Genomic DNA, 13,092 nt, shown 5'->3' on the forward strand with positions numbered 1-13,092 from the left:
ATCTCAAATACGATCCATCAACAAACAGAATCCTCGCAGAGTTCTACTGTGGTACATTTTTGAAATCACCCCTGTCAGTGAAAAGATTTTCCGTAACTAACAAACAGTCATAGGGTCCCCCATCATTAGGTGTCTGGAGAGGACAGGCAGGGTTTAAAAATGAGCATTGCATCGCAGTTACATTAGTAGTAGACAGCAGCAATTTCTCATACTTAGTTAAATGGGAATTAGAAATATTCTGTATCTTTCCTTCCAGAAGTAATGCCAAAATATTATGAGGTCCTCTGCTGTACCCAGGTGACCCAAAACTAAGTATGTGCTTTATTTACTAACAGAGCTGCAGTAACTTCTGAATGTAAACAAGGAAGCAGGCATGCCACGAGGGATCCAGTGCTGCACTATAAAAGGCAATATGGTGATGTATGTCACCATGCCTTTGAGTCAAGAATCCCAGAGAAAATGAGTCACGAATCCCAGAGAAAACCCCTCATGTTCATCGCAATAAAGGGTGAAATATTTATGTTAATTTGGCAAAACTAATGCAGGAGCCTTTGACAGACCTTGTTTGATTTGAATACATGCCTCCTCCGCCTCAGTGGACCACGAAAGGGGTTCGAGAGTTGAGTCAAGGATAAGGTTTTGTCAGGGTTTTAAAATCACAGCATAGCCCCTTTTCCACGGTGGCAGTAACCAGCCATCAAGATATCTCCTCATTTGGGTCTGAGCTTTGAATACTTTGACAGTTACATTAATTTGTGCTTTGGACAAGTGTCTCTCTCTATAGCAGAGATAATGCGACAAAGATAACTGGCCTGGGTCTGACACAATTAAAACCTTTCTTTCAAGGCTATTTCTCCTTTCAAATGAAAAGCTGTCAGCAAGTCGAGAGAATCTTGTTTACATGCTTCTATTGAGAGGGATTCCACAAGGATATTGTCAGTGTATTAAATCAAAGCAGTCAGTTTGAACGCCATTGAATCAAGTGCTCGTTTCAAAATCTGAGAAAGGAAGCTCATACTCTCCAGGAACACCTGTGGGAGCAGAGTGAATTTGTATTGTAAGTTCCCATAAATAAAGGCGAATGAATATTGACTGACAGGGTGTACAGGTATAGAGAACAATTGAGTAATGTCCATAGGGGGTGCTAAGGTGGTGCCCCTCCCTATTTTCTTTGAACCCTCAAGCCCTCTTTATAAAACCAGAAAATAAAATGCATTAGCATAATGGAGCACGTGATTTTAACTCTTTCGATAATAATGCAAATGTAGTATTTGAATTTGCAAAGAACAGAAAAACCTACAAATTGTTTGCAAATGCAAAGACTGGTGGTGTCCCCTATGCCCTGCACAGTAATTTACATGGGTGGAGGCTGGAAAATAAAACTCCCATGCCTCCACTCATGAAGAGCTCTGTGAAAGGCATTGGGAAGACCACGAGTGACGTCACGCCCTTCAGGAGTCTACTAGGGCACTGGAAAATCCAGCGCATGAGGCATCCTGGAGGGCTCTTCACCCCCCTTACCCTATTCTGCCTGTCTGTCTAAGGCTCAGGGCACGGTCAGATTGCCTGATACAAGAATAAACAGGAGGAGGGGTGAAGAGTGTCCCTTTGCCCTCTTCTCCCAACGTGATGATGTCTGGAGCAAGAGGGAAGCCAGGGAGAAGATCACTGCTAGGGGTAAGCCTTCAAAACAAAAAATAAACAAATATGTGCATTTGTTTTTGAGTGTATGTGTGAGAGATTTCATTGGGTGCATGCGCGTGAGTGACAGCATGTACCTGTGTGAGTAAGTGTTCTGGTGGGTGCCGCATGAATGATTGATAAAAGCTGTTTGGATGCGTAACTGCTTGTGTGAATGCTATGAATATGTATATGAGGGTCTGATTCTCAGCTGCATGTAAAATAAGAAAAGTGTCATTCCGTGATGAAAAGACACTTTTCTTATTTTACATGGAGTTTGCAATAAGGCCCTGAAGGAGTGTCTGTGTAAGTGTTCTGGTGGGTGTAGTGTGAATGATTAAAAGAAGCTGTACGGGCATGTGACTGCTGTTGTGAATGTTGTGAGAAATCTGAAGGTGTCTCACCCTCTGGTCACTAGAGATCCATCGTCCAGGTGGCCAGGACACGGCCATCGCTATTGGATCCAGTTCCTGGGGGTGCACCAGTGGGGAAGGATCACCTGGGCGAGGGGTCTTCGGGAAGTGGGAGTGGGACACTGTGGGTTGAGAGGCGGTATCCCCTTGTCAAAGGTACACAAGGGCCTCCCGCATTGATAGCTCAGGCGGAGAGGCACGCTGGCTACCGTGGTACTATCCTCGACGCTAGAAAACAAAGAGGCCAACAGGTTAAGCACAGCCGGTGAGTCAGAGGAAGATGATATATAACCGAACTGTGTTAAGCCCAAGGATGCGGGTAGCAACATTTTGAACGCAAGAACAAAGGATTTGTGTGTATGTTTGAACTTTAAACAAAGCCCATTTGAGGTCCAGGTGCAGAGGCCCGGCGCCACGTGGGTGCTCATTCGAAAGGCTCTGACTGATACCTGTTTTGTTTTTAAACCACAACAACCAGAAGGCCCTTGGAAAGGTTGGCGTGAGGTGTCAGATTGGTCCTACAAGGGTCACTTCAAATCCCTTGTAGAATCGAAAGTCTTTGACCCGTTGCCAGAGGAAAGCTAGGGGACGGGAACCCCACTTTCCACTACGATTGTGAACTGTGACAATTGGCAACTGTGAACCTCAACAGAGAGATGCCGAAAGAAAGCTAAAGAGAAAAAAACCCTACTTTCTGATAAAAATGAGCAATACATGAACTGTGTTAAAGAAAGGCCATAGTGAACCCGAAGGAGGGAGGCCCATTTTTGTAAGGAGGATCCGAGCCCGGCGGAGGAAGATCCTAGGGGTGAAGTGCAACCGCCCAAGGTGCAAGAACACCGAGAGAACCTTTGTTTGTTACTTCTAATCAGCAAACCTTCTAAGGCAAGAGACTTTTGTAGGAAAGAGACATAGCCTCTGAAGGGGTTTTGATATTGTAGAACTGAACTGTGAGCCTCGTGCTGTCGAGGACCCAGGAGTGTGCTGTGCTCGAGAGTGCCGCCTTGTCCCGTGCCTCAAACAACGGGAAGGGAGAGACACAGCCATACCAATCTGACTTATCATTTTGTGAACACTTCTTTCTTTTCTGGTGGACATTATCGCACACTCTTTTTTGTAACTAGTAGTAAGGATTGGCAATAGTTTTATTTTGTATGGGCCTTTTTATTTGACAATACGCCACTAGGACTGCCTTATTATTATTTGATGGTCGTAGCTTGCTCCCATCTTAGATTAAGGTTTAGATTAGGTGTTTATCTCACCCATTATAAAGTTCAATAAACACCCCCTGAACTGTGATCACTTGTGTCTGTCTTTTGGTCTTGGTGTGAATATGAATGGTGTGAATATGCATATGGATGTATGTGTATATGAATGTATGTATCTGAATGTGTATATGAATGGTGTGAATGTGTATATGGATGTATGTATCTGAATGTGTATATGAATGTATATATGGATGTATATGTATCTGAATGTATATATCTGAATGTGTATATGAATGGTGTGAATGTGTGTATCTGAATATGAATGTGTTTATATGAATGGTGTGAATATGTATATCAATGTGTGTATCTGAATGTGTATATAAATGGTATGAATGTGTATATGAATATGAATGTGTGTCTGGGTACGTGTTCTGGTCGGTGCCGTGTGAATGACTGAGAGGTGTGTGTGTATGTAAAGGCTGGGTTTAGAGAGGGCATTAGTACAGGGCAATACCTAGATAAGAAAATATCTTCTTGATAGCTGCAAGCAGTCCGCAAGAACATGTTTTCTTACCATGGCATGGCACTGTTTTCTGGATACATTGGATGAAGCAAGCCTGATATGTTTTTACATGACTAGACTGGCATATGTTGCTGAAGCCAGTCTAGATATGATTTCTTTCTGTGGCATGGCTTTTTTTCTGAAAATCAATGATAAAGCAAGCATGGTAAGTGTTATTACGTGTCTAGACTGACTTGTTTTCATACAGAAACTTTGGATTGTTTTTGTTGGCATGGCATTTGTAATGGCAGTGTCAACAGTAGCATGGGGGATACTGCATTATGTGCAAAACAAATATGAATATGTTATAGTATGGGAATACTGGACAATACTGGTGATGCCTACATGGAAATGTATAACCACAGGCAGAGTGAACATGTTTTTATACTGGCATATATTGTGGGGGAAGGAATCATGAACGTGCATTGGCAAATGCTCCCTTGCACTGTTGGTGACTTTCATCTATTGCTTGTTTCATGAGTTACCCTACAAAACGGACTGCAAGTTGTGTGGTTCTGGCCCCTATTTTTCACAGAAAATGTGCTGTCTAATACTCCATTCTAACCCATTATTCAAAATATATACTAGGGTGGAGAACGCCCCGTTCCCCATCCTCTCCTTGGTTGTTTTGGGCTCCTCGCTATACTCAGTCACTCTCGCAGATTGGTGGGAAATATTTACACCTCTCCAATTAAAAAGTCCATCAGCTGCCACTGATACAGAAGAACTCCAAATATAAATTTACCAATTTAAAATGTGTTGTGGGATTGGGAACAGACAAAGTGGTTAACAACATAGAGGTCTTGGACAAATCGATATGTCTCTTCATCAGGCGTTTGTTTTCACGGGTAAAATAGGTGTATTACAAGGAATACGGAGAAGGTACAATAATTCCTGGCTTGAATACTTTATACTTTCTTCCACTGCTTAAAATCAGGTGTTGTAGGAGACAAACAAGAGGTTTGGCTGGGTTCAGAGAAATAGTACAGGTTCCACATTTAATATACGATCAGCTTTATTTGCATGTGTGGACCATAACTGCAGAGGAACTTGGTCTAACAGTCCCTTTTTCAACACTTGCCGGAATGGGGCAATGCCCTCGCCTTGAAAGCAAGACAATGCGGAGCAACAGGGGTTCGATCCCCAGGTCCACGCTTAGAAACCTCTGGACATTAAGTGCGTTATAAATAACCAATTACAATTCCACACTATATTCTGGGCCTCTTTTTCAAAGCTCTCTTCTTCAGAATTGATTCCCTTACTGTGTAAGAACTGTAAGCATAGTAAGCGTTGGTTCATTCTCCTTTCCAGACAGGACTCACGTCTTAACACCAGCTTCCAGTCAGTGTGCATTGCATTATGTGGCATTATGGGCAGCAGAATTCTCTCATCACTGACCCTTCCATGCAAACTCACCCAGGGAGAGTCAGACTCACTCAGCAGACGAGACATTATTAGATTTGTTTTCTGAGAGGCCTACAGAACTGCTTGTAAAATCGAGCTGTCTTGCAAACCAGTTGATGTCATTTTTTTTTTCAAAATATTCTAACAGCTGCCCTATACCCTTAGCCTCCATCTTCCCCACCCTGGAGGCGGAGGCAGGGTTGCTCCTTATGCTCAGGGGGTGCAATCAGTCGTTGGTGTTTATTTGCCACCACCTTGAAGGTCCACCAGCCACCTCTGCTTTTGTCACATTAGGTCCAGCGTCAGCATAGTCATCCTGCAGTGAATGTGGTGTCTCCACAATGCAAACTCATTGAATAGAAACACTGGTTCAATCTTGGCAAGAGAGAATAATAATAATGTTTGGATGTTACTTGGCACTTAATCCTCCAGCTTCTACGCGCTGCGCGCTGTATAAATTGCTTTGATTATGACCCAATTTTTTGGCACTCAGTTTACCAGTCTCTAAGCTAGTTTACCTGCATTTGTGAGTTGTTATCTGCTAATGTTGGATAATTTAATGTTTGTAAGTAACTCTTCCTCTAACGATGTGAATCAATAAGAAAACGAAAATAAATCATGTGTGTTGAGCAACACAGGGCAGTCCCTTCTACAGTTTCATACCCAGAGCAGGAGCTTCCAATGCTTCTCGGTGCCGGAGAATCGCGGAAGAGCATCGCTCGATGGTGCTGCGATCTCCTCATTACCAGGAAGGAGTGAGAGCTGTCTTCATTAGGCTGCTGTAATTGGCACTCTCTGGGGTGCAGCAGGTTAACGCGAACTGTTTTGATTCTGCCTTGTAAAAGAGAAGGAGGAGATAGAGGCAAACAGCAATGTCTGGCTCACTATTGTGTTTCTTAAAAAGAAGAAAGATGGAAAAAGGCAGGCATTGCCCAGAAGCAGACTGGCGCGCAGGCTGTGCCCTCCCAAGAGATTGAGCACAGCGAGCATCGAGATGATTTTCAAATATTGTTCTGCTAAGAGACAGAGCCTTGCGGAAGAAGCAGCGATTTGGAAATGGAAGACGGCTGCTCACAGGAAGGCCTGGGCAGGGTTGAGAATAAAATGGCGGCAGGGTAATCCAGCACAGATGTGCGTTAGGGAATGGGCAGCTGTATTTATAGGGGCACAGTGAAAAATAGCAGGTGGGCACAGTACGCCTCAGACAAGGATTTCCATTAATAATGTATTCTGCAAGAATGAAGCTTTGTAATGTTGCTATTTCAAGAGCATGCATTGCAGCCACAGTTATGTTTTAAATTAAAACAGGGACATTAATTCGTAAGGAGTCAGGACTGCAAGTCCTGTTTTCTAATCTGCTTCAAGAGCTGAGGTAGCTCATTTAAGTCTTTATAGATGTATTTTTAAATACATTGTTCTAATAATACCTCTCGATTTGTACCTTCTGATAAGACTAGCTTTGCCTTGCATGCTTTATTTTCTGAAACTAGTCGTTTGTGGGGGGAGGGTCTGTTATGTGATGTGGTTTTGTGAAAAGGTCCCCTTATTACCTGTCCTCTTTAAGTGTTTTTTTGTATAATCTGGGTCAGTTCAGTTCATCGATTTTGTGTCAGAACAAGTCCACAGAATCAGAATATTAAAATACAATGTAGAATTACAAAGACAATGGCACAACCAGGAAGCGAGTATTATGCTTCCCTTTCTTTATTCAAACTTTAAGCAGCGAACACAATTTTACAACAAAAACGACCTTTCCCTGAAAACCTTGCAATTATTTGTTGTTTACATTCAATTTGATTTTTCTTTTAACAAACGTTTTTATCTCGTAGCCAATCGGTACTCTCTAGGCCCTATGACCTTTCAATCCTTTCTTTGAGCAAGTTAGATATTCAGTGGATTTCTCTGTGCTTTTTGGTATCTCTTACCAACTATATTTTGAAGGTTATGTATCAGAAATAGGTCGTTAGTGCTTATTTGTTTTACATATTTTAGCATGAGGCCAAAGTGGTTGGAGGTTTCTTTCAGACCCGGCTTTTCTATAATTCGTCTGTCTCTGCACCCTCCGCGTGCATGCCCCACTGTGTTTTTTCATTCACACTGAGAGTGCTGGCCCAATGCCCGCGTGCTCTGCTAGCATTCGTGGAGGCATGAGCTGTTGATTGGAGCTGAGCCCCAGTGCTCCTCTCCGGTTATTATCCTGGCACCACCTACCAGGCATCACAGGCGTCGTGCGTGCCCCACTCCCTTTGCCTGATGCCAGTTCAACTCACAGGGTGCAAGGATAGTGGGTGATAGAATCCGGAAGGATGGTCAGTTTAGAAGGAACCAGCGGTGTGGAAAGATTAGTGCATGCACTACGCTTACCTCTAACATTTTCTCTGGGCACTGCCTGGAATACAGTGGCACACACTACAACTAAAAGTGGCCCTTGATACACTTCACAAACAATGCCAAATGAGCTCGTGCCTCTTCTGTTATGGCATGGCAGGCTGAAAAATGATGGTCTGGAGGGTTGCCCGGAGCAGTGCCAGAGGTTATAATTAATTCAAACCCTTCTAGACATCACTCTTCAGTTTTGCAAAGCTTGCAGTACATTAACAAAGATTTGGCCTACATAAAGCAGCTCATGTCATTACATGTCATTATATCTCATTGTATTGGAGAGAAAGTGTCATTTTGGTTGTATGTCTGTTGACCTTTTTTTTTTTAGCGAATAAAGTTTACTCACATTTTTTTGGAAATAAAAGAGGCCGTATCCCGGACCTCCTCCCAGCCCCCTTCTTCCCACTCACTGCCCCTACGCGCCTCATAACTCGCCCCCACCAATATTGCCTAACCCGTATCCAGTGAAAATGTTGTCAACAAAAATGTAGTAAGTGAAACAATTGTAGTGAAAATATCTCTGCAGTGAAAAGGTTGCTAACCAAAAAGTAGTAAGAAAATGCAGCTGAAAAGTAGCCAAACATGCAGCACTGCTAAGGTGTTAGGGTTAAGAAGGGTGTAGAAGGCTTTTGATAGCCTGGTTTAGGGTTAGGATAGGAGTTGGGCTAAGGATAGGGGTTAGAGAAAAGAGTTTGCTTAGAATTAGGGTAATAGTTGGGGTCAGGGTGGTTGTAGCAGGGCTGGTGATGTTGGGGTTGTGTTAGCTGTTAGGATAAATTAAGTGTCAGGGTATGTGTTAGGATAGGGGTTATGGTAGGGCTAGGGCTAATAGAGACATGCTTTGAGTAAGTATTAAAGAAAGCCATAGGGAGGCAGGAGAGGGCTGGTGATGTTAGGGTAGGATAGAGGTTAGGATGCAACCGATTTGTAAGCATTAATGTGTGTTAAAGTTGCACTTAGGGAAAGGCTGAGGTTAGGATTCGAGGAAGGGTTTGGGTTAGGGCAATGCCTATGTCATTTGTGGCAAGCTGTTAGTGGGGTTGGCGTTAGGTTCACTTTTCATCTTCTATGCATTTGGTGTTTTGCATTGAGTAACATGCAAATAAAATTCTAGCGCGCTGACGGGTTAGTGTTCAGTAAGGGTTCAGGGTAGAATAAGGGTTGTAATTAGCGTTAGGGTAAGGTTTATGAACGAGGTTAAGTTTATTGTGAAGGTTTTATTAAAGGTTTGGGTCACTGTTAGGGTTACAGCCTTATACGTTTGTGTATTTAAAGATAGCTTTTATGCAACATTATTACTAGCAACATTTTCACGATTTGTATTGCTTGTATTGAGTGGCTGCATATTTGAAAACATCTTTTGCTGACTACATTTTCACTGCACTACTTTTACCTGGGAACATTTTCCCACAGAAATGCCTACACGCCAATTAACCATCTACATGTTTTAAGGAAAATTTGAGCAAAACAATTTGAGGAAAAATGGTCCGAGCAGTTTTTGTGCGATCCATATACCTACTTCCATTATTTCATCAGGATAATCCAGGTTTCTTGCTTTTTGCCTTATAATTAAAATATCTAGGACAGATTAAGCAAGATTTTAGCTGGCTCTAGTGCACCCTTGTTCAGCCTCCTCTTGAAGTCACTCGGTGCGTATGCAGCCGGGCGCCGTTCGGCATCAACATGTCCAGTTCTGAATGGTCAGGCAGGGGTAAGAGGGCACACCAAAGTAGTTCCATTCTGAGGTTGAGGATCCTCAAGGGTGCCACGTGGAGGGTCAGACTGGACTGATCAACATGATCAATCCTAAACAGATAGCACCTTAACGATAAGCTTTAAGTGGGTACTGGGCAAGCCTGTGGATGTGGCTATGTGATTGGCCATTGCAGATGGTAATAAATAGACTGACTCGTTAGAAGCTCTGCTCTCCATCACTCTCCCATCCTCTGTAGCAATGGGCAATCATTCTATGAGGCATGTTGGGTCTCTGGATATAATTAAGGGAGATTGGCTGACATCTGGTCGAGACCTGGCTCTTTTTCCTTCTCGGCACAAGACACCACACAGGGGACTACCCTCCCTTAAGCTAGATCCGTTTTTGAAAGGCTTAAGGTTGTAAAAGGGACAGTGCCTCAACCTTAGGCGACAAACCTCAGAGGGCATCTTGTTCCAATGTGAAGCAGGATCGGCATGAAGCTGACCAAGACACTAATGCTGATACAAGGCAGCTTGAGTAGTGTCACGACCACAAGCACAGGAGAATGTGTATCGTCCATGCTCTGCTTGCTCCATCAGGCTGGATTGATACGGGTTTAGATGTGTTCAACCCAGAGAACATGCACCACCCTAAGTCTTCTGAATTGGTCGCATCCCGTTGGGTGTCAGGCTGCATGAGCGTTCGGATGTGTGAAGCCGTTGGCAAACTGAAAAGCCTTTGGCAAACAGATGCAGGCTGAGCTGAGAGGGGGCAGTTAAAGTCTTTTTATAAAAACTTTCGTTTTATTGGCTTTAAGGCTGAGTTTAAGGCAGTTACATGCTTTGAGCGCTTTAACCGTGATCACATAAGTACATTCTGCAGCATATTCATGAGCAGTTGTAGATATCATATTCACTAGGTAAGGGGCAGGTATTTAAAACAGCAGTTCACGTCATGTTCATGAGGCTGGTGACACAGGTGGAATTGAGTCTTCATCAGTCTCTTTATTGAGATAGCTGCAGAAGGCAGTCCAGACATTTTTGGGGCCAGACTGCGTTTGTAGAGAGGCGATGTATGCCTCTTCACATGTTTGTGGCCAGATGAGGGCTAAGAGCCACATCTTAAAGGTGGGGGCGGAGGGGCATTTCCAACACTGCAATAAACATTTCTTAGCCACCATGCATCCCACATTAAAAATGTAGCCATTTTCTTAACCTCATCACCCCTCCAAATACCAAACAATGTGGTCCGCGTTCTCATCAAGACATCTAGGGCAAACCTGTATGTGACTACGGTTTAACCTAGTCAGTTTATGTGGGCTATAATACACCCTATTCAATATTTTGTACTGCATGCAGCGGAATTCTGAAATTTAGGGAAACCTTACTTATGTGGGAGCACATCCTCTTCCACAAGTCCGTGATCTCAAGGCCAGGTTTGTCGGCCCGCGCACATCGGGCCTTAGGGGCCATGTCCGGAAGCTTCGCCAGTAGTATTTTATATAAGGAGGAGACTATTCTCCGATTGTTGCTAGAATTGGCAATGTAGTGTAGCTCAGGAGTATCTGGGGGTTCATCCGGGAATGATGACCACATACCTCAGACTGCAGTTCGGAGTATAGTACTGTAGCATTTCCAATGACAAGCCTGTATGGTCGGGCCGCCACGTCTGTGGAGTGATAAACTTCCCTTCTGGGAATAGATCTGTCAACGCGTGATACCCCAGGCTTAGTCAGTGTTGGGAAAGGAGTTTGCCATGAGTGGGATCAAGCCCGGGGAATCCCGGTATGGGGAGCCATTTATAGTAAGGGCGGGGAGTGGATGTTGGATCAAGAAGGCCGCGCCACGCCATCAGGGTGGACGCAATGGTGTCAGCTGGGGGGTCAGTTGTATGTTTGTGTTGGAGGATCAGGGTCATAGTGTTGACCTCCGTTGTGGCCAGTTTCTCCAATTTGACATGGGGCGGAGCGGTGGGGTGTTTAGACCAGTACATGGCAAACTGGGCTTGAGCCGCTACCCAATATAGGGTTAAGTCAGGAGCCGTGAACCCCCCCTTTCTCATATGGTAAGGCCATATGTTTCCATTTCTTTCTAACCACACTGGCATGCCATAGGAATTGAGAGCCCATTGCGTGCAGATCATCAAAATATTTCTGCCTGGGTCAAATCGGCACATTTCCGAAAATGTATAGAAGTTTGGGGACTAAAATCATCTTAGTCAGTGAGAGTTTTCCAGCCAAGGAGAGCGGTAGGGCACGCCATCTTGTCACTTTTGATTCAAAGTACTTTGCAGCGGTGGTATAGTTGTCAGCAATTGAGGCAGAGCTGGATAGTGCTACTTGAACCCCCAAGTATCTGATACCTTCAGGGGACCAGCGTAGAGGATAGTCGCAAGTCGGCTTTTGGGTTGCACTAGTGAGGGGAAATATCTCAGATTTCGTATAGTTAATGGTGAAGCTAGAGAAGGTGCCTATCCTGATTATATCTCTCAATATGGGGACCAGATGAATAGATGGATCCCTGATATATAGTAGGACATTGTCCGCATATAGCAATATTATATCAGTGGGATTTGCCAGGCATATACCTCTGCGGGATTGTCGTGCTCTGACGTAGTCTGCCATTGGCTCGATGACCAGTGCAAAGAGGAAGGGGGAGAAAGGCCAGCCCTGACGGGTGCCTCTCTGTAGCTCAAAGGATTGTGAGGTCAAGGAGTTAACCAAGACTCTGGTGGTGGGACACATGTATAATAACTTGATATATTGGATCATACTTGGGCCCAATCCCATTTTCTCCAGAACTGCCCACATATATTGCCACAAGACCATATCAAAGGGCTTCCCAAGACAGCGAAAGGTGGATGCTTTGTGGTAAATAGTGGGAAGAACCGCCTATGATGGACGGAGAATGCCCTGTTGCACTTTAACCAAATTCTATATGATTCAAACAACTCAAACAATTGGCAAACATCTGATATAGGTTTAACATATAGTAATGTCATTCAAATGTATAGTCAACAAAAAACTTCGAACACACAAGGAAAAAGGCATATTCATATTTTTGATAGATCAATATTCATCAGGAAGAGAGCATATTGTGCCGAATTGAGAAGTCTAACAAGGCATCCACTCCCTATCAGAATGGTTCTTATTAAAAAAGTGCGCTTGAATTATAACAACTGGCTAAAAGGACATCGAGCCTCACTTAACCAGAAAGATGGAGCTATTATGCTGTCAACTTTAGCCAGTAAAAATATATCAAAAATGTGGGCCATATTAAACCAAGCAAACAATGTCCGCCAATTAGATCTACAAACAACAGCAGTTGAGGTACATCAGTGGATAGAACATTTCCAACAATTATATGCATTACCTTTAAGCACGGTCCCTAAACTCATTTCTCGAGATGAGCTGAGGTTCTGGCTCCGTTTTGATCAAAAGGAAATAAAACAAATAATTAGGACCGCAAGCAATTCACGTGCCGTGGGCCCTGACGGGATCTCAAATTTCGTGATGAAAAATCATCCCGAAGTTTGGAGTTCCATTCTCTACAAGATATTCTCTGCTATAAATAAACATCAGAAATTACCCAAAACGTGGACGGAATCAATCACAGTTCCGATTTACAAAAAAGGTGACCGCCAACTACCGATGAGCTATCGCCCAATTTCTTTATTGGATGCTCCTGCCAAGATATTTAGTAGAATTATATTAAAAAGCTTAATGAGTGGGTGGATAAAAACTGCCTA

Source organism: Ambystoma mexicanum, chromosome 7p (assembly GCF_040938575.1).
Source record: "Ambystoma mexicanum isolate Mex_15411 chromosome 7p, UKY_AmexF1_1, whole genome shotgun sequence".
Taxonomy (NCBI): domain Eukaryota; kingdom Metazoa; phylum Chordata; class Amphibia; order Caudata; family Ambystomatidae; genus Ambystoma; species Ambystoma mexicanum.